Raw genomic sequence first — 22,359 nt, 5'->3', positions numbered from 1 at the left:
GGAGTAAAAGTAAAAATTAAACTTCAATCTTCCTAAATCTAGCCATTGGATTTGAGATTTGATGATTCAACCACACACCCTTATGTGCCTACTAACCTTCCACTGAATTGGATTTGCTTAATTATTCAAAATACTAAAAAAATGTGGTGTGCTACTAAAATGCACGTATTTTATGACTTTATTTATTATAAATAATTATTTATAATTAGATAAATGATTCAAAAAATTACCAATAAATCAAGTTAAGCTCTACATAATGCAAAGAGACCACTTACAAAGTTTCAATAACATTTAATCTAAAATGAGTGAGAAATTTAGAATTTAATATGACACTCTCTGTTCGTGACAAACATGTGACCACCCTGGAACCATGCCGTGTGACACAAAGAAATTTTTTGTGTGTGCATCGAATTTTTGATCAAACTATACGATTGTGTGCACAATAGCAAGTGAGATGTTGTGTGAGAAGACTTCAAAGACTAGATCCATAGGGAAGTAGGTGAGATTTGCATTTTTGTGTGCTAAAAAGCTTGTTTTTCCACCTCCTAAGGATTGGGGAGTGAACAAAAAGTGGACACCCTTAGCTTGCTACTATCATACTACTCTCAGATCCCCTCTTGCCTCTTTTCTGAAGGTTGTTGTCAAAATAACAGTTCAATATTTTAAACATTCAAATCTACAATTCGAAAGAAAAATTCCATTAGAATATGTATACCAAATTTGACATACCATGCTTTTGAATACATTGAAATATGGAGCCAAGCTCTCCATCCTACTGCTTTTTGGATACTCCTCCCGAACAGCATCCCAATCCGGTATGTTCAATTGCCGGATCATTGCTTCCTGCATTCTCATGTATATGCATTGAAAACATACGTAAAATTCAAGTTCTCACTTTTACAGTTGAAACAAAGTCTATTGAAACATTATTTGTAAAGAGATTAATGTAAAATCAAGGAGAGACATGATGCAAAAGAGAGAATTTTACTTACTCATTAAATTCGTTGCCCATTTCATTCAAAGAGAGATCCCCAGACACCACTCTGCCAAGCACAGACTTAATTAGAATCTCATCTTTAATTCCCTGCATGCTCTTCCATGCTATGGCTCAAATTTCTTCAGGTAATGCCTTCAAGCCTGGGTTTCTTTCTTGACTCCTTTAGGTATGATTTTTTTCTGCCCTTTGATTTCAAAATTCTCCCACTTGGAAAAAAATTGCATTTATCAAATCCCAAACTTCTCCATGATGAAATGCAATTTGAAACATCCCGTCCCGTGATCTGACGCTGTCACTTGCCGTTGATGGATCTTTAATTATTGCGGAAATCCCAATCTCATTCAACAAAGACAAGCGAAACTCTGGAGTGATCAAAGAAGGATCCTCATTGAGTTTCGTTAATGAACTCATTATGATAGAAACAAACTTGTTCTATCCAAGACATGGACTTCCTATACTCATTATCATTATTGTGATAAAAAACCAGTAAGTTTGCCTCCAAATCAGTCAGACCAGCATAAACTATATACAATTACATCCGAATCAGTCAGACCAGCATAAACTGTACAATTACATGTCTTGTAATGAGAGTTGCATGAAAACTCAATATTCAACTGCCTTTTTTCCTCTATTGAATGGGAGCCTCCAAGAACAAAGTAGTTATACTCATTTGCTTTCCGACGATCAAAGATGCCTTGTTTGGACAATCTTTTGGATCCACGAGCACAATGTAGTTCACAACTTGCGCATGCGGATTGTCCTTCATTCATGACTTCAAATTCTCAATATGGAAAGGATGTATTTTTCGCACCTCAAATGGCCAAAGGCCAGTCCTAGGATCAATAGGAGGTCTGATAACATGATCAATGTGCAAGAAGAAAGGCTGTCGAATCCACAAGGTTATCTCGTTGTACCTTTACTAGGACTCTATTTTGTTGTGTATCTAAGGTACCATCTCCAATGTCAGCTCCTGGTACTTGCAGCTCACCCCTGGTTGGGATTTCAATGATATCCAATGGCTATACTCTCCTATGCCAAAATGTGTGCATTATATGTTGAGCATGTAAAGCATGAAAAATCGAGCATATTTCCTTTTTGGAGTACCCTCAAATTCTTCCTGGATCAAGAGATACGGCTTGATCTAGGTGGAGGGGCAAAAGGATTCAAAATGATGTGGCAGGGTGAATCACATGCAGTAATGATGTGGAAGCTATTCTTAGCAAGGGGTGTGCTAGTGAAGCAATGTGCTGACATGTCACCTGTGTGCACATAGCTATATTGCTCATGTATCTAGTCCTATATTTCTAGTGGAACTTTGAAGGGACAAATTTACTGTTCATAGGATCAGCCGACAAAGAGGCTCCAAACTTTTTGTAGAAGGTTGATGAAATGATGGTAGCAAAGGAATGGCTAAGCAGATTGAAAAATCATAATGCCATAGTGCCATTCTCCACAATCTCATGTGATTAATTGGAGAATAACATGTTTTCTTCAATCCCTTTCTCCAAAGGATCAGATGAAGTTGTGGGTAATGCCATTTGCCACAATCCATGTGTTGAATGGTATTAGTGCCATTCTCCACAACATTGTATGATTATTGGATAATGGCACCAAGGGGCCATTCTTCTTAATAAGCATGAACCTTTGATAGTGTGTATATTGGCTTGCATTGTGGGTGTAGTATTTCCCTACATATACATCAGCCTCTACATCGATGCATCTGACCCAACACCTAAAATGAACAAAGAAAATGAATTATTTGCTACTTTTACATCAGTCAACAATTGGTCTACATCTAGTTCATAGTATTTTAGATCATCCATAGTGGAGAGAACTCCAAAGTAGCCAATCAAAGCCATGCCAAAAAATTCCTAAATAGTTCCTATTCGGAGTCAGCCCCCTCGCTCACATGCAATTTCACATCATCACAGAGTCCAAAACCAAATGTTCCACAATTCTGTGAGCAGACTTCAGAGTGTTTAGAGACATTGACAGATTGATCAGAGGACCACATTTAAAATTAAGGACATCAATGATTTTTGGTGATGATTGCAAGGAAACAGAAGTGAAGTTGTAGAGCTCATTTATTGATACCCACGCTGCAAGGAAACAGAAGCAAAGTTATAGAGCTCATTTATTCATTTATGGATACCCACGCTGAGGAAAAGTTTTTATAAAAGAAAGAATTATGACATTCATTGTTTGCATATATTTTGGAGTGAGGGGAAATTGGCTTTGAAAAGCGAGGAAATAGAAAACAATGTAGCTCTTCATTCGCAACCTCTGATTGACTATCATCTTCTACAAGGGGTGGGCATATGTCCAATTCTATCCTGTAATGCATCATTAAGACACAACCTCTTTTCCTTATTTCTTTCCGAGCTGCTCAACAAAAAAATGCTTTTTTAATGACAGTGACCAAAAGATGCTTAAAAGAAAACAGACACGAAGAAATCAAATTGAGATCAAATTTCACCTTCAGCATAGGCTTGCTACGCCACAACACGAATCACAGTTTTGAGAGTTTTTGGGATGTTCTTGTTTATCTTTGAGTTTTTGAGAAGTGATGCATCTTTGGAAATGAATTTCAGTGATATCAGGACAAGTGAAACATCTGTCAAGTTCGTTGGTCTAGGTGCAGTCGTTTTAGCAACAAAGCAACCACCGGAGACCGAAACATAACCTTGACTAGCAAGAGCACGTACGTGTTCCGTAACAATCACTGCAGTGATTTGTAGTGGAGACAGGGGAATCAAATGGAGAAGGGGGACTGCTAAATCAAAGCTGCATATTATATGTGCCTCCAGCAAGGGAAACAGGGGAAGCAAATGGAGAAGGAGGACAGCTGAATCAAAGCTACATATTATACGTGCGCAGATTCGGCTATGTCAGCGAGGTTGTAGACCACTATGCGGTTTTTCTGATTGTGTGATCCTTCTCCGGTTTCGAGAACCTTGGTTTTGCCTTTCTTTACGCCTAATAATGTTGCCTCGTTTCGAGAGGTGTCGGGAACATATGCAACGGAGGCGACGCTTGAAGAATATAATGGATGGGGAGATGGGATGTTTAGAGAAAGTGAAAAACCCACATACTGCGATAATGTGACGTAACTTCTTCAGCGCATCCTGGTCAAGGCTCAGTCATGCTCATCATGTCTGTTAGTCAGCCAAAAAATAGAAAAGGAAAGAGGAAAAAAGAGACATATGCTCATGCTTAAGCATAAGCATGAGCATATGTCTCCTTCTCTTATGCTCATGCTTATGCTTAAGCATAAGCATAAGCATATGCTCATGCTTATGCTTATGCATGAGCATAAGAGAAGTAGCATGAGAATATGTCTCTTTTTTCCTCTTTTCTCTTTCCCTCTTCTTCTCTCTTTCTCTCCCTCTTTCCTTTTTTCCAATCTCTCCTTCCTTTCCCTCTTCTTCTCTCTTCTCCTCTTTTCCCCCTCTTTTCCCTCTTTCCTTTCCCTCTTATGCATATGAGGAGCCTTATGCATAAGCATAAGAGACGGAGATATATCCTCATGCTTATGCTTATGCATAAGCATAAGAACATGAGCATGAAAGAGGGAAAAGAGGGAGAAAAGAGGAGAAGAGAGAAGAAGAGGGAAAGGAAGGAGAGATTGGAAAAGATGAAAGAGGGAGAGAAAGAAAGAAGAAGAGGGAAAGAGAAAAGAGGAAAGAGGGAGAGAAAGAGAGAAGAAGAGGGAAAGAGAAAAGAGGAAAAAAGAGACATATGCTCATGCTTATGCATGAGCATATGTCTACTTCTTTTATGCCCATGCATAAGCATAAGCATGAGCATATATCTCCGTCTCTTATGCTCATGCTTATGCTTATGCATGAGCATAAGAACATGAGCATGAAAGAGGGAAAAGAGGGGAAAAGAGGAGAAGAGAGAAGAAGAGGGAAAGGAAGGAGAGATTGGAAAAGAGGAAAGAGGGAGAGAAAGAGAGAAGAAGAGGGAAAGAGAAAAGAGGAAAAAAGAGACATATGCTCATGCTTATGCATGAGCATATGTCTACTTCTCTTATGCTCATGCATAAGCATAAGCATGAGCATATGTCTCCTTCTCTTATGCTCATGCTTATGCTTAAGCATAAGCATAAGCATATGCTCATGCTTATGCTTATGCATGAGCATAAGAGAAGAGGGAAAGGAAAGAGGGAAAAGAGGGGGAAAAAAGGAGAAGAGGAAAAGGAAGGAGAGATTGGAAAAGAGGAGAAGAGGGAAAGGAAGGAGAGATTGGAAAAGAGGAAAGAGGGAGAGAAAGAGAGAAGAAGAGGGAAAGAGAAAACAGGAAAAAAGAGACATGTGTCTACTTCTCTTATGCTCATGCATAAGCATAAGCATGAGCATATGTCTCCGCATAAGAGGAGTCTTATGCATAAGCATAAGCATAAGCATAAGAGATGGAGACATATGCTCATGCTTATGCTTATGCATGAGCATAAGAACATGAGAATGAAAGAGGAAAAAGAGGGGGAAAAGAGGAGAAGAGAGAAGAAGAGGGAAAGGAAGGAGAGATTGGAAAAGAGGAAAGAGGGAGAGAAAGAGAGAAGAAGAGGGAAAGAGAAAAGAGGAAAAAAGAGACATATGCTCATGCTTATGCATGAGCATATGTCTACTTCTCTTATGCTCATGCATAAACATAAGCATGAGCATATGTCTCCTTCTCTTATGCTCATGCTTATGCTTAAGCATAAGCATAAGCATATGCTCATGCTTATGCTTATGCATGAGCATAAGAGAAGGGGGAAAGAGAGAAGAAGAGGGAAAGGAAAGAGGGAAAAGAGGGGGAAGAAGAGGAGAAGAGAGAAGAAGAGGGAAAGGAAGGAGAGATTGAAAAAGAGGAAAGAGGGAGAGAAAGAGAGAAGAAGAGGGAAAGAGAAAAGAGGAAAAAAGAGACATATGCTCATGCTTATGCATGAGCATATGTCTACTTCTCTTATGCTCATGCATAAGCATAAGCATGAGCATATGTCTCCTTCTCTTATGCTCATGCTTATGCTCATGCTTACGTTTATGCATGAGCATAAGAGAAGGGGCAAAGAGAGAAGAAGAGGGAAAGGAAAGAGGGAAAAAGAGGGAAAGAAAGAGAGAAGAAGAGGAAAAGAAAAGAGGGAAAAAGAGGAGGAAAGAGATTGAACGAGAGAAGAAGGAAAGGAGGGAAAGAAGAGGAGAGAAGAGGGAAAGAAGAGGAAAGAGAGGGTTCCTACGCCCATCACTACAGCTAGTGCTTAAGGCGCTAGCTATAGGCCAATGCAAATAACAAAAATAATAAATGAAAAAAGAGGAAGCACTTACCTGAAATAGTATGTCCTGCTCGATGTTGTGGATTGGCCCTACAAAAGAGAGGAAACATACCATTTTTCAAATAAGATGTTAGAGAAAGGAGAAGATTACAAAAGTAATTTCTTGAAAGGAGGAGATTGAGGAGACAAGGAGAAAGAGAAGGAAGAGAAATACAAAAACGAGGTGAGTCTTCTTTCTTTCTTAAAATCTCATTTTTTTTTTCAATCCTTTGAAAACAAGCATGAAAACTAGTTTACAGGTTTAGCAATATAAGGAGAAGCACTCACAAAACTAAAGCTAACAAACAAATAACCTACATTGTTGAAACAAACTCACCTCTTAAAGAACTTCCTTTCAAGAAACCAAAGAGGGAAAAGGGTAGAGAGGGAGTACAAGAGCTAGGAGAAGGGTGAGGAGTGGAGAATAGAGTGGGAGGTTGTCAGAAATAGGTGGGAGGTCATCGAAAATAGGTGGGAGGAGAGATTTCCTTGGTTACTTGAAAGATTAGAGAGATTGCTAAAGAAAGCACAGTGTGACATGAGTCTCGGGTTTTAACCCACAGCGTCGCTATATAGCGACGCTTTTAGTGATGTTTTTAATTAGAAATGTCGTTATATAGCGATGGAACAGAGCAAAAAGTCGCCATATAGCGATGCTTTAAGTCACTTTTTATTCTAACTTGAAGGGAAGCTCATAGATGCTATTTTATAACTGTTAATATATTTTCTTGCAACTTATGTTGTGATTTTATAAGTGTAGATGGAAGGGACGAGTGGAAGCTTGTCCGATGATGGGCCAACGCTCGAGAGCACCAAGTGGCTTACGGAGAGGTTATACTATCATTGCACTCATTGCAAGCGAGAAGTACGACATCAACATCGTATTATCATGCGCCACTTGTGGATGTATGGGGAGGAGCCTGAACCAGTACCCATCATTGGTGTTGCACGTGTTGATGGACCATCGGTAAGTCAAAGCTATTTCAATTCGCAATCTTATTGGATACCAGGAAATACAAGATCTTATATTTACACGAAATCTTAAAACAGGATGAGGAGGGTGACGAGGGTATGCATATACCTTCACACTTTGAGCAAGACTATAGTCTCTCGGATGATGACGAGGGTATGGTCGACATGATGGATTCCATTTTTTGGGGCACTACATCCCATGTACACGTGATGTCAAAGTCTGAGGTCAAAATGCGAGAGTTGCAATCAACACAATTGTACAAGGGCTAGGATGTCTAAACTGCGTGCTTGTCTCTCAATCTTGAATCTGCAAGTAAAGTATGGGTGGTCGGATACAAGTGTCTCAGCCTTAATGAGGTTAGCTCTTGCATTAATTTGACTCATTATTTGGATATTGTTTGTTTTGAGAATCATCATGTTTGTTTTGAGAATCATCATTTGGATAGTATATACCGAATCATCATTGTTCGAAGCCTATGTATGTTTGAATTGTCATAGGTTGCTCCAGAAGATGTTGCCTGTACCAAATACCATGCCCGCATCAAGAGATGAAGCAAAAAAGATGCTAACAACGGTGGTATGGATTATGATACCATCCATGCTTGCCGTAATGATTGTATTCTCTTTCGTCATGAGCATGGAGATTTGGCTAGTTGTCCAAAGTGTGGGGAACAACGATATAGAGATGACTCGCAGGGTGAGCGGATACCGGTAAAGGTCTTAAGACACTTTCCCATCATTGCAAGAATACAACACATGTTGCAATGCAAATCCATAGGAGAGTTGATGACATGGCATGCATCTCATCGGTCCACTGATGACACATTGAGGATTCCCCCAGATTGTGCAGCTTGGAAGCACATAGATAATCAGTGGCCAGACTTTGCGAGGGAGCCATGCAACTTACATCTTGGGCTCGCCATGGATGGCGTGAGTCCTTTCGGGTTACGCTCGACATCTTGGTCGACATGGCCCATAGTCGTGGTGAATTACAATATCCCACCATGGCTAACAATAAAAAAGGGACACCTCATGCTTGCACTACTTGTGCCAGGAAAGTACAAGGCAAAAAATATGGACATGTATATGGCACCTTTGATAGAGGAGTTACAGATATTATGGAGAGGAGTGCAGGTCTTTGATATTTCCAGAGCTCCTAGACATACCAATGATATTTTGGTTAGAGGTATCTTGATGTGGACCATGCATGACTACCCAGGATATGGAGAGTGTGTAGGTACGTGGTTGTGTCTTTACATGTATAATGAGGGATTATGCTTTTATGACTCTCTTTCGCACGCATGTCTTATACTAACACATTCATGCACGCGTGTAAGACTTGTTACAAATGGATACCATGCTTGACTTATTTGTGGATTGGCTCTGAAATCGCTTGCACGCTACTCCAAACATATGAGTAAAAATGTTTATGAAGGTCATGCTTGATACCTTCCGCTCGACCATCTCACACGTGGAGGTCAGCTTGATCCACCACCATCATATTTGAAGGCAAGTGACTGGATTCAAGCTTGGAGGGCAAATGGAGAGGAACGTTCTCCTGGTATGAAGAGGCTATCAATCTTTCACGAGCTTCCTTATTGGGGTCAGTTACAAATCAATCATCTCTTGGATCCCATGCATATCTTCAAGAATGAGGGGGCTACTATTTGGGCACACTTGGTTGGTTCCAAAGACTCGAGAGGAGTGTGAGAAGACTTGCGTGCTATGAATAGGATGTCTCGTTTGTGGCCCAAAGTGCATGCTTCGGGAAAAGTTGTCCTCCCGAAAGCAACGTGGATCCTCTCTATGAGGGAGGAGGCAGCGGTTAAGGCAGACATTGCCTCTTTTCAAACACCGACAGGGTACATGCGTTGCTTGAAAGGAGCATTTTCAAAGGACAATAAGCTTAGTGGGCTCAAGTCCCATGATTGGCACAAGGTCGTATAGGTATTCTAAGTAGAATTAGTGTACCGATAATCGTGATGCATTAGCGTAATTATGATTATGTTATATTGTTGACATGACTTCTTTGTTGCTATGATAGTTCATCCTCCCAATTACAATAAAAGGGTGCTTACAAGAAGATGTTAGAAATGCTATATTCAAGATCTGTGGTATTGTGAGGTATGCTTACTATCAAATCATATTGATTGCATTTTCTTCAATTTAAGCTAATTAATTTGTAGACTGATTATGAAAATATCTTACATGGACATGTGAAATAGGTGGATATCTCAAAAAGAGATCTCCATATCGAGCATCGAGAAGGCTAGAGTGGAATCCATCGAAGCTGTATGCTTGTTGAGAAGCACTTTCCCTCGAGCATTATGACAACTCAAGTCCACTTACTTGTCCACATAGTTGATGAGGTGGCTATAGCAGGTACCGTTCATAGTCGATGGATGTTTTTTCTCGAGCGGTTTAAGAAAACTTTAAAGGGATTTGTATGACAAAGAGCAAGACCAGAAGCAAGCATGGCAAAGGGATGGCTTGTGCAAGAGTCATTAGTATATATCACAAAGTTTCTTGCATCCATGGATCTCGATATGCCGCAAGCTTGGCATAACAAGGATGATGATCACATCATTGGCGAGATTCCCCAAGGAAAAGGGATTGAAAGAAAGATGAGCAAAGAGCAAATGGAGAAATTCAATAATTTTTGTATCCTCAATAGCTTTGAGATGCAGAAGTGGATTGAGAGATATGAAGTGGCCAAAGCAAAAAGAATAAATGCAAGGACGAGATTCAGAGTAATGTACAGGCAATCGCAACCATATCCACGAGATCTGGCTCTTCTCCCTACTCACATGTCACTTGATTGGCTACAACTAGCTCTATGGAAAGCCAAACGCGATGGAGAGACAATAAACGAGTGCGCGAGCAAGAGTTATCATCTGGATGTATGGTGCATGTAAGTTTCTTACCTCTTGACGTAATTAAGTAATTATTTGTGGCAATATACGCTATAAAATAGATGCATCTTCATTGTTTTAATGATGCTCTTTTACAGTACAAAAAGTACAGTGCATTATGGTCATATGGATGACATTTTCACGTGGAACGCATCGATTCAAAGAGAGTCACGTATGATTGTGGAGTCATGGCTAACTTCACACAAGATATCCGAGCAAGTGCTTCAGATACCAATCTTCACTCCTCACAGTTGGATTATTGTGGAACCATACGTGACATCTATGAAGTTGATTTCAGATGATTTAGTATTTTCATTCTTGATGTAAAATGGTTTAGAACTATTTACAACGGTCCCCATGCGACAGTGAGAAAAGATAGTAGTGGTTTCTTTGCAATAGACTCCACCAAACATTGGACTGATAAAAGTGATACTTTTGTTCTTCCCGAGCACTGTGAGCAGGTGCATACTAATGATTTAATTAATCGAAGCTTTCATTTTTAAAGATCCATTGATACATATACTTGAGCATAATTTCATATATATAATTGATGACATTTGGCACCCATCTTCAATATAGGTGGTTTTTCATCCGGATCGTTCTGATCCAAGATGATAGGACATGATCCAAGTTGCACCACGAAGTAAGCAAATTTTTGAAGATAGAGATGTGGATATGGAGATGCCACTACCAATGCCGGATCCAATTGATGAATCTAGCGAAGAAGATGTAGATCACCATATGAGCCAAGAGGAAGATGCGCATAATGACATCGCACAGGAGGGAGATGGAGATCATGATATTGAGGAAGAAGACAACGATCATCAAGAATCACCACACTTTATTAAAGAAGATGATCAAGTACTTTTAGGTGAACGTACGATGCTAGAGTACGATGACGATAGTACGATGACGATATAGGAGATCAAGCCGGTATAGAGTTGGAGATAGACTTGTTTGGCGCCTTAGACTTGGCTCAAGATGAAACAATTGATGTAAATGCTCTTAATTGATTTTTTTCATCTCAAACTTGGACATGAATATATGAGCTTCAAAGGCTTGATGTACATGCTCTCATATTTTTATTCTCTATGAGATCAAATATGTATGAAAATTTTAAAAAATTTGTCATTGGACAAAACTAACTTTTAGGGCCTATATGGAAAAAAAAACCTCTCTGGAAAACGTCGCTATAAAATAGTATATCAGTGTCGCTATATAGCGACACTTAAAAGTCACTATATAGCGACTTTTGGCAAGCGATGCTTTACGGAATCCACTTTGACAGTCAGGCTTTGGCCCTGCAAGAAGTAGCGAACACCTTATACAGCAAGGGAGGCATGGCGAACATGACCAGATGAAGGATTGGTAATCGAAATAGTACTTGCAGCCCTTTCCGCTAACAGAAAGGAGGACTCTGTGTCAATAAGGACCATGCTAGACAGGTCACACCTTCCAGAAGTCTTTTGCAAAGACCTTCTACATGTATTCAGTCCTAGATGACGTGGTCCACTCATAGGGGAGCTTTGGTGCTACATTTACGGGTATCAAAGATTATGTGATAAACAAAAGCATTGCAGAGGTCTCGCTTAACAAAATTGCCATTGTCACTAGTAGTGTCCGAAAAAAGATCTAAAAAGAGCGACGTTACGCACCCACCCGGGGGATTTTAAATTCGCGTCCCGAGATAATATTGTGAAGGTTGGTGTTGGTGGTTCCTTTAATCAGGGAGCTAACAAATGACTCTGGCAATGCCTATCTAGGTGAAAACCCGAGGAAGTTCTCTACAAAAGCTTCACAGATATCCAAAAAAGTAGTCGACCCAAGGTCCTCTCCGAGGCTAGAAGATGATGGCAAAGAGTTGCACATGTTTGTTTGAAGCTCAACTGCTTCCTCTGTATCCGAAGATGGCTTACATGTCTTTGGAGGCAGTGATTTTGGAATGCCTGACCACCACAACAAATGGATATCGTCCATGCACAACACACTATGAAAGAGAAGGGTAGTTCACGACGCATGCATGAAACACATGGTATGGGCGATAGCCAACCAACCAAAACCAGAGATGTGTGCAAGAAATCAGGTCAAGCGAATCTTGTACGTGGCGACAATGCATTGGACAAACAAGAAGCCAATTAAATAAAATCCAAAAAAGTTAATTTTCGCTTCTTTGGCACGGACTTCAATTAGACCTGCTACTAGGGTAGGCCAAAAAGCTAAAAAGAATACACTCAAGATGGGTGGTGTAGGAAGACTCCAGGAGATAAAGGAAGAGAGAGAGAGAGAGAGAGAGAGAGAGAGAGAGAGAGAGGGGGGGGGGGCTCGGGGGGGAGGAAGAGAGAGTAGAGAAAAAGGAGAAGGATTTCAAAGGCAAAAAATAGAAAGTGGGAGTTGGACCAATCACAAAATTTAGGACTTTCAAAAAATAAAATTTTGAATGTTGTCTTTGAGTGAACACACTGGTCACTATACCCTTCCAAGTTCCCCCTTCCCCCAAGGGTAGGCCAAATAAGAATTGCACATGGATGCGCCCTGGGTGCTTATTTCAACATCCTAGATTATTGGGGTGCCAAACATGGCACTGATGCGCTATTGTTTGGACTCTCCAAACTCTTTCCAGCTTGTCACAAGCACCTTCAGAGCTCCCTGCAAGGCTTCTAAGCTCTTAAATGCCCGCCAAAATCTGTTCACACAATTTATTTGATTATTAGGGTCAGTGCACATGGCAGAAAGAATGCGAGGTTGGTACCACTTCCGAGCTCCAAACTATCTATTGCGCGTGAACCAAAATGAAGCTACCTTTAATGATCTCGCTGAACTCACTGGACAATCTGCAGGCAGAGCTTTAGGTGCTGGAGACTTTTAGGTGGCAATGTTTCATTGGACAGAGAGAGCAGTTTGCCAGCTCCAAGAGCATTGAAGGCAATGCTCAGAACCACATGGGAAAAGCCTATTGGTTGGAGCACTAATGGCACACCAATGCTGAAGTTTGCAACCTCCAAAATGGAGGTGCAAATTTGAGCACCAGTGGCACTTAAACGTAACCTCGATAATCCTTCAAATCTAGTGACCGGTGTCGCACGTTCCTGCTCGTGTGCACTAAGCCTTAGAAGCTTCAATGTAGCACTGGTTCATACTTTTCTCTCCCGTGTGCACTGGCCCTTCCTCTTCCAGTGCGCAGATGATGCAACGAAATTGAACGGCAGCTGCGGATTTCACCTATGGCGCTTACGCACTGTAGAACCAAAATAAATTTGGGGTAAGCAGAACAGTGAGAATGGTTAGAACTGAATTGCGTGCCAGATATCGTGCATCGAGATGGGCGTTTCTAACTACGGAGTGCCTACTACGGGGATGCGTTGAAGAACTAAATGTCTCCGTGACAATCGACTTGAGAGTCGAGACAGAAAGCGGAATTAAAGTCGAAGTTGGTCTAGCTATTACTAATAATAAATGGTACGTGTTGCAGCCAAATTCGAGTAATTTGTCCTTAGTTGTCTCTTCAGTCTGCAGTCCGTGCAGTGTGCACCGCGTCCATCATCGAACAACATGGATATCCGCCACCCCCAGCTTCCATTCGTTTCCATCTTGCCTCCTGCTATGCTCCTGAGTCCTTATCCTCCTCCTCAAAGTTGCAGAAATGACACATTCCTCCACCTGCCTCCCCCGGCTCCCCGTCCTGGCGCTCTTCTGGGATAGCTTTCACCCCTATAGCCTCCCGCTTCTGCCTTGGGTCTTTGTGCTCGTCATTGCTGCCGTCTCCTTCTTCCGACGATGGTCGCGCCCTCTGTACCTCGTGGATTTTGCATGTTACAAGCCTGGGGACGATCAAAAGTGTAGCTACGAACTGTCCGAGTTTTTCACGAGAAATGATGGGGAATTCACCATTCCTAGCGTGGAGTTCCAGCGCAAGATATTCCTTCGGTCGGGGCTTGGTGGAGAGACTTATGTGCCACCCTTCATTTTTAAAGACCGACCCGTTGCTCTGCACGAGGATGTCTTACTCGAAGCCAACCAGGTACTGTTTGGTTCTGTGGACGAACTCTTGAAGAAGACAGGAGTAGAACCCGGCGATATCGATATCCTGATTACGAATTGCAGTCTCTTCGCCCCCTCCCCGTCTCATTCTGCGATGATCGTGAATCATTTCAAAATGAGGGAGAGCGTCAAGACTTTTCATCTTGGTGGAATGGGTTGTAGCGCCTCTGTCATTGCTTGTAATCTAGCAAAGGACTTATTGAAGGTGTACCCAACTCAGTATGCTGTGGTGGTGAGCACTGAGAACATTACCCTAAACTGGTATTCTGGGAACAACAAGTCGATGTTAGTGACAAATTGCTTATTCCGTGTGGGCTGTGCTGCCATGCTGCTCACCAACAGGCAGGACAAAAGGTCGTGTAGCAAGTACGAGTTTCTCCACTGCGTGAGAACGCACAAGGCGGCAGATGACCGCGCTTACCGCTGTGCATATCAGACCGAGGACGAAGAGGGATGCTTGGGAGTTGCACTTCACCGAGACCTGATGGGGGTTGCGGCCGATGCTCTCAGAACAAACATCGTTACCCTAGGGTCCCGTGTCCTGCCTTTGGGGGAGCAGATACTGTTTATTATCAGTCTGCTTTCCAGGAAGGTCCTTAAAATGGAGGTGAAGCAGTACCAGCCAGATTTCAAGCTAGCCTTCCAGCATTTCTGTCTTCATGCGGGAGGCCCAGCCGTGATAGACGAAATCCAGAAGAATTTGTTTCTGAACGACGATTTGTTGGAAGCATCTCGAGCTACTCTTCATCGCTTTGGTAACACTTCTGCTAGCTGCCTATGGTATGTCCTTGCTTATATGGAGGCGAAGCAGCAGATCAAGAAGGGAGACAAAGTGTGGATGCTTGGTTTGGGCTCCGGGTTCAAATCTAATAGCGCGGTATGGAAGGCTATTGCAGACATTCCGGTCCCCGTTCGTAGCCCTTGGCTGGACTGCATCCACAGGTATCCTGCTGCATTTCCGAGACGTGGATACCATTGATACTAAAGCCTCCCAACTATCATCAGTGGAGATCTCTTGAGACCCTTTGGTTTTGCCCAAAGAGATCAGAATCATCATCAGATTGTCCTTCTGGCATCTTTGTTAAAATTTACTATACTTCGATAGGAATATGAGTAGCGTCTTTGGGAGTAGTGGTAACTTTGACATTGAAGTTATGATGGCAGTTTAATTGACTCCACTACTACACACGGATCCTACTGTGATGTTTAAGTATTGACGTTTAGCACGCACAAGGTGTTAATCGTTGCTATGACAAGCGTGTCTCGTAAAGCGTCGCTATATAGCGACTTTAAGCAAACGTCACTATATAGCGACGATTTTTAAAGTCATTATATAGCGACATTTATAAAAAATATGTCGCTATATAACGACACTGAGATACTATTTTATAGCGACGTTTTTCAGAGCTTTTTTACTCATATAGGTCTTAAAAGTTAGTTTTTTCAATGACAAATTTATTTTAATTTTCATACATGTTTGATCTTTTGAGACAATAAAAGTATGAGAGCATGTACATCAAGCCTTTGAAGCTCATACATTCATGTCCAAGTTTGAGATGAAAAAAATCAATGAAGAGCATTTACATCAACTGTTTCATCTTGAGCCAAGTCTAATGCGTCAAATAAGTCTATCTCTAACTCTATACCGAGTTGATCTCTTATATCATTATCGTACTTTAGCATCGTACGTTCACTCAAAAGTACTTGATCATCTTCTTTAATAAAGTGTGGTGATTCTTGATGATCGTTGTCTTTTTGTTCAATGTCATGATCTCCATCTTCCTCTCGTGCGATGTCATTATGCGCATCTTTCTCTTGGCTCATATTGTGATCTTCATCTTCTTTGTTAGATTCATCGAGATCAATTGGATCCGGCATTGGTAGTGGCATCTCCATATCCACATCTCTATCTTCAAAAATTTGCTTACTTCGTGGTGCAACTTGGATCACGTACCACCATCTTGGATCAAAATGATCCAGATGAAAAACCACCTATATTGAAGATGGGTGTCAGATGTCATCAATTATATATTTGAAATTATGCTTAAGTACATGTATCAATGAATCTTTAAAAACGAAAGCTTCGATTAATTAAATCATTAGTATGCACTTGCTCACAGTGCTCGAGAAGAACAAAAGTATCACTTTTATCGGTCCAATGTTTAGTGGAGTCTATTGCAAAGAAACCGCTACTATCTTTTCTCACTGTTGCATGGGGACCATTGTAAATAGTTGTAAACCATTTTACATCAAGAATAAAAATACTAAATCGTCTGAGATTAACTTCATAGATTTCGCATATGGTTCCACAATAATCCAACTGTGAGGAGAGAAGATTGGTATCCGAAGCACTTGCTCGGCTATCTTGTGTGAAGTTAGCTATGACTTCACAATCATACGTGACTCTCTTTGAATCGATGCATTCCACGTGAAAATGTCATCCATATGATCATAATGCACTGTACTTTTTGTATTGTAAAAGAGCATCATTAAAACAATGATTAAGATGCATCTATTTTATAGCGTATATTGACACAAATAATTACTTAATTACGTCAAGAGGTAAGAAACTTATATGCATCATACATCTAGATGATAACTCTCACTCGTGCTCGTTCATTGTCTCTTCATCGCGTTCGGCTTTACGTAGAGCCAGTTGTAGCCAATCAAGTGACATGTGAGTGGGGAGAAGAGCCAGATCCCGTGGATATGGTTGCGATCGCCTGTACATTACTCTGAATCTCGTCCTTGTATTTATTCTTTCGGCTTTGGCCACTTCATATCTCTCAATCCACTTCTGCATCTCAGGGCTATTGAGGATACAAAACTTATTGAATTTCTCCATTTGCTCTTCGCTCATCTTTCTTTCAATCTCTTTTCCTTGGGGAACCTCGCCAATGATGCGATCATCATCCTTGTTATGCCAAGCTTACGGCATATCGGGATCCGTGGATGCAAGAAACTCTGTGATATATACTAATGACTCTTGCATAAGCCATCTCTCTGCCATGCTTACTTCTGGTCTTGCTCTTTGTCTTACAAATCCCTTCAAAGTTTGCTCTTTGTCTTACAAATCCCTTCAAAGTTTTATAAACCGCTCGAGAAAAAACATCCATCGACTATGAACAGTACCTGTAATAGCCACCTCATCAACTATGTGCACAAGCAAGTGGACTTGAGTTGTCATAATGCTCGAGGGAAAGTGCTTCTCAAGCAAGCATACAGCTTCGATGGATTCCACCCTAGCCTTCTCGATGCTTGATATGGAGATCTCTTTTTGAGATATCCACCTATTTCACATGTCCATATAAGATATTTTCATAATCAGTCTACAAATTAATCAGCTTAAATTAAAGAAAATGCAATCAATGCGATTTGATAGTAAGCATACCTCACAATACCACTGATCTTGATATAGCATTTCTAACATCTTCTTGTAAGCACCCTTTTATTGTAATTGGGAGAATAAACTATCAAAGCAACAAAGAAGTCATGTCAATAATATAACATAATCATAATTATGCTAACGCATCATGATTATCGGTACACTAATTCTACAGCTTAGAATACATGTAAGACCTTGTGTCAATCATGGGACTTGAGCCCACTAAGCTTATTGTCCTTTGAAAATGCTCCTTTCAAGCAACGCATGTACCTTGTCGGTGTTTGAAAAGAGGCAATGTTCGCCTTGACCGCTGCCTCCTCCCTCGTAGAGAGGATCCACGTTGCTTTCAGGAGGACAACTTTTTTCGAAGCATGCACTTGGGGCCACAAACGAGACATTCTATTCATAGCACACAAGTCATCTCGCACTCCTCTCGAGTCTTTGGAACCAACCAAGTGTGCCCAAATAGTAGCTTCCACATTCTTGAAGATATGCCACAACAACACAAAGCAACTATAGACGCGCTTGGTAGACGCGCAAAATAGCGGGCGCGTCTATAGGCGTTGCTTTAGTAGAGAAATTACGGGCACATCTATAGGCGCGGCTAAACGCTCGTCTATTTGTGCGTAAATCACCGCATCTATTTGCGCGTTTGACCTGAGAAAATACGGGCCCGTCTAACATCTCGTTTATTAGCGCGTCTATTTGCGCGTGTATTTGCGCGTTTATTTACGCGTTTACACTGAGACTCAGACACGCATTTAGACGCATAAATAGACGCGCTCTAGAGAATACAGAAAGTGAGATTTTGGTATACATCATTGCTTTCCAAACATTGCCCATGATTACCAAAGCACATAATTTTTTGCAAGCCCACATATACAAGAATTAAGTGAAATGAGGAGAATGAGACAATATGTAAAATAGTTTTGCCAATATCAATTGTGGGGCTACGGTTCAATCTCATCCTCAATGAGATCAACCCTTGCCAAACTATCTACTTCAAAATCCAAACAAGTGTTTAGATCTACAAATACATTCAACCCACTACTACTTGTGCCACTCATGTGCTCATCGAAATCAACATCTCCAATGGTAGGCTCGTCCTCATGGGTAATGCCGGCCTCAATATCTATATCTCCTATCTCATGATCATCCTCCTCTCTTGTATCACGGTCATCATCACGTCCATAGCCATGATCATCCTCCATACGCTCCATATTAGTAAATGTACTATACATCACTTTGGAACATGGCATAATAGGTATGACATGCCACCATCTATTATTATCCACCATTGGTTGATAGACAACCTAATTCAAACACAAATACAATCATGTTACTTTTCTTGCATCAAATATTTAAAAGCGAGTATTTTTATATGTGTGCACAGTACCTGTTCACATTGTTGCGGTAGTACTAGTGTGTCCTTCCTACTTTGCCAAAACTTTGTGGAGTCAATAGTTACAAAGCCACTTGCATGGCGTTTGATTGTTGCATTAGGGCCTCTTTCCACCACGTCCTTAAACCACTTTACATCCAAAACATACGCAAAGAAGCGTCGAAAGTCAAGCATAATGATATCTTGGATTATGCCACAATAATCATCCATGGCTCCATTGGCTCCCTCAAAGCTAGCAATGACGCCGCAATCTTGTGTGCTTCTCTTATCATCAATCCGTTGTGTTCGAAAATGCTTGCCCTCACACCATATAGCATTGAACATAGTGCACTACACCAAGAAAAAATCAATTAAATAAGCAATCTAAATTATAAAAAGCTCCTAACTTATGCATTAACATTCTATATACCGACCTTGCTCATGCATCCCTAGCATACTCCCGTTCTTCCATTGTGATATGCATCCCCTCGTCTTTCTCTGCTTTCTCCATTTCATCAAGTAGCCAATCCACATGAATATCCTTTGGAAGTGCTCTTAGATGCTGAGGGTATGGCACACGAGATCCGTGGTGTGTATGAAAGAGGGACCTTTCTTCTTGTCTTCTTGCCTTTGCATCCTCGTATCTTGTCACCCATCTTTTCATCACATCACTATTAAGCACGCAAAAGAGGTTGATACTATTATGCAACTCCGTGTCTATTACTTTGTTGCGTCCTTTTCCTTGCACAATAGAGGTCATCCTTAGGTCTTCATCATCTCTCCATAGTCGTGGGAGAGAGCTATCCACATCAACAAGAAACTCAGAAATATATACAAGTGACTCTTGTACCAACCAACCCTCGGCCATGCTACCTTCGGGTCTTGCATTTTGTCTCACGAAGCCCTTCAAGGTCTTCATGAAGCGCTCGAGGAAGAACAACCATCGTGCATGTATAGTACCGCATATAGCAATCTCATCCACCAAATGTACTATGAGATGTAGTTGGCTTGTGAGAATAGAACGTGGAAATGTCTCCTCCACTAAACAAACCGCCTCCACTGACATAACTCGAGCATTCTCAAGCATGGTGGGATCTATTTCCTTTGAGCTCACATACCTCACAAGCTCGCCCATCTTGTAAATACAATCTTTCACGTCCTTTGATGCACTACGTGAAATGCTAGTAGGTAGTATGAACGGAACCCGCGAGGAGGTGGTTGATTAGTTGCTTATAGCTATTCACTCACAAATTTGAAAGGAAAAAGATATTATGCATATAAAATACTTACTTGGAGCATCTTGTGCCAATCATGAGATTTCAAGCCATATAATTGCTCTGCACCTCTTTTCTTGCTCTTTGTAAAGGCTCCCTTCAAACACCTCATGCATCCAGTGGGAGTACGAATTGTAGTAATAGCGCGCTTCACCGTCGCCATCTCTAGCTTTGATAACATCCACAGTGCACGAGGTAAAAAAACACGCCCATTTGGTCTCTCTTGAGGCCAAGCTTCATGCATCCTCCCTGCTCGGGGGGGTCACTATGTGTAAACCCTTTATATCACGTGCATTCAAGGCCTATATTTAAAATCCCTTATCTGTAAATTTTTTCATTAATAAAATGTACTCCTTTTTTATACAAATCTGTAAATTTTTTTCAAAACTATTTTAAATAGTCCCTTATGTATATTTATTTCTGTAAATTTTAGAAATAAAAAATATCCTTCTGCCGAACTCAGGTGATAGGGTTACATATGATGAGTGACCCCCCCGAGCCTCCCTGTGGTACGTAGATCCTCCCTTATGCCTACGGAATCTCGTGTCCCATTCAAATGCTCCCAAATGGTAGATGCCACATTCTTGAAGATATGCATGGGATCGAGCAGGTGATTGATCTTGAGGTGGGACCAATATGGTAAACGATAAAAGATGGAGTATCTAAACAAAATAAAGTGTTAGCGTGCAATCTTTACTTTCAACCAATATAGCCAATCTTTACTTCCAGCCAATAGTTACAAACCCTTACCGGCTCATGCAAAGTGGTGGAGGAGTCGTGGAACCGTCCCAAATTCTCATCCAATCTCCCACGGTGAGTGATTGTGGGAGGACTTCATTACAAGGGGCAACATATCTAGGATGATCAGGTGGGAGAAATCGATGGTGATTCTCATAGATGACCTTATTCAATGCGTCTGCCCGTGAGGCAACTAGCGAAAGACCAAACAGGACATGCATGGTAACCGGATGTAGTGAGACCTGAACAATAGATGCAATTAAGAGTGGAAGGTGGGTTTAGGGTGCCACGTCCTTTGCCTATTCATAATTTACCTAAACACTCGCCATAGCCTGGGAAGTCATGCATCATCCACATCAAGACTGCTTTGCAGTTGAAGTCTCGTGACGAGGGAGGCCTGCTCACATCATGCACCTCGATACCTCTCTAAAGTATCTCTAGCTCATCAATCAAAGGCTCCAAATAAACATCAGGGTTTTTGACTTTATGTTTCCCTGGAATTAGAAGGGACAGCATGACATGTCCTTTCTTAATAGCCATAGAGGATGGAAGATTGTAATTCACCAATACCACTGGCCATACACTGTAAGACGTGCTTTTGAGACCAAATGGGTTCACACCGTCCATACCCAATCCAAGTCTCAAGCTCCTAGGTTCTTCCTTGAAGCTTGGCCATGTGTCTTCAATATGCTTTCACGCAGGAGAGTCCGCGGGAGTTCTCCACTTGCCATCAGTTGATTGATGGGAGGAATGCCATGACATGAGCTCTGCAATAGATTTGCACTTGAACATATGTTGGATGCGAGGGATTATGGGAAAATGTCGCAATACCTTACGAGGCACATCCAAGGTTTTGAGATCTGCTCTATATCTTGCCTCTCCACAAGTAGGACACTCTCTTGCATCCTTATGTAGTCCACAAAACAAAACGCAATCGTTGACACATGCATGGATGCGCTTGTAATCTAATCCTCCAAGAGAGGTCACATATTGCCTTGCCATATCTCTTGAGGTCGGTAATTTATTCTCCCTTGGAAGCATTTTACATAATAGCCTGCACGTGAAGACCATAAATGAGGAAAAGCATTCGAGTAATTGACCCACGCGCATAATTCACCATGTTTGCAAAATCGACTTTAAAGCTTACTTGAATAATGCATTCAAACTTGCATTGCTCCATCCATAGATGGTTTGCAAGTTTAGTAACTCAAGGGAGGCACGTAGAACAGAGAATGTGCACCCCTCAAACAGTGGAGTCGATGCTGCGGTAAAAAGATCATCCTGCTCCATGCTATTATCCCTCCCTTGATGGACATATAAATCCCGCACCATATCATCAAACACCTCCTCCTCCACGGCTTCATGA

The 22,359-nt window shown here is 41.3% G+C and overlaps 1 pseudogene; it reads left to right on the top strand.

Annotated features, from left to right (window-relative positions):
- Nucleotides 1-13,781: 13,781 nt before the first annotated feature.
- LOC147879597 (3-ketoacyl-CoA synthase 1 pseudogene) lies at nucleotides 13,782-15,432 on the top strand (annotated as a pseudogene).
- The last annotated feature ends 6,927 nt before the right edge of the window (nucleotides 15,433-22,359 follow it).

The sequence above is a fragment of the Dipteris shenzhenensis genome, chromosome 33 (assembly GCF_047967505.1).
Source record: "Dipteris shenzhenensis isolate YYH24624 ecotype China chromosome 33, Dip_SZ_1.0, whole genome shotgun sequence".
Classification (NCBI taxonomy): domain Eukaryota; kingdom Viridiplantae; phylum Streptophyta; class Polypodiopsida; order Gleicheniales; family Dipteridaceae; genus Dipteris; species Dipteris shenzhenensis.
Note: the sequence above shows the minus strand (reverse complement) of the source record. Positions and strands in the feature narration are given on the sequence as shown.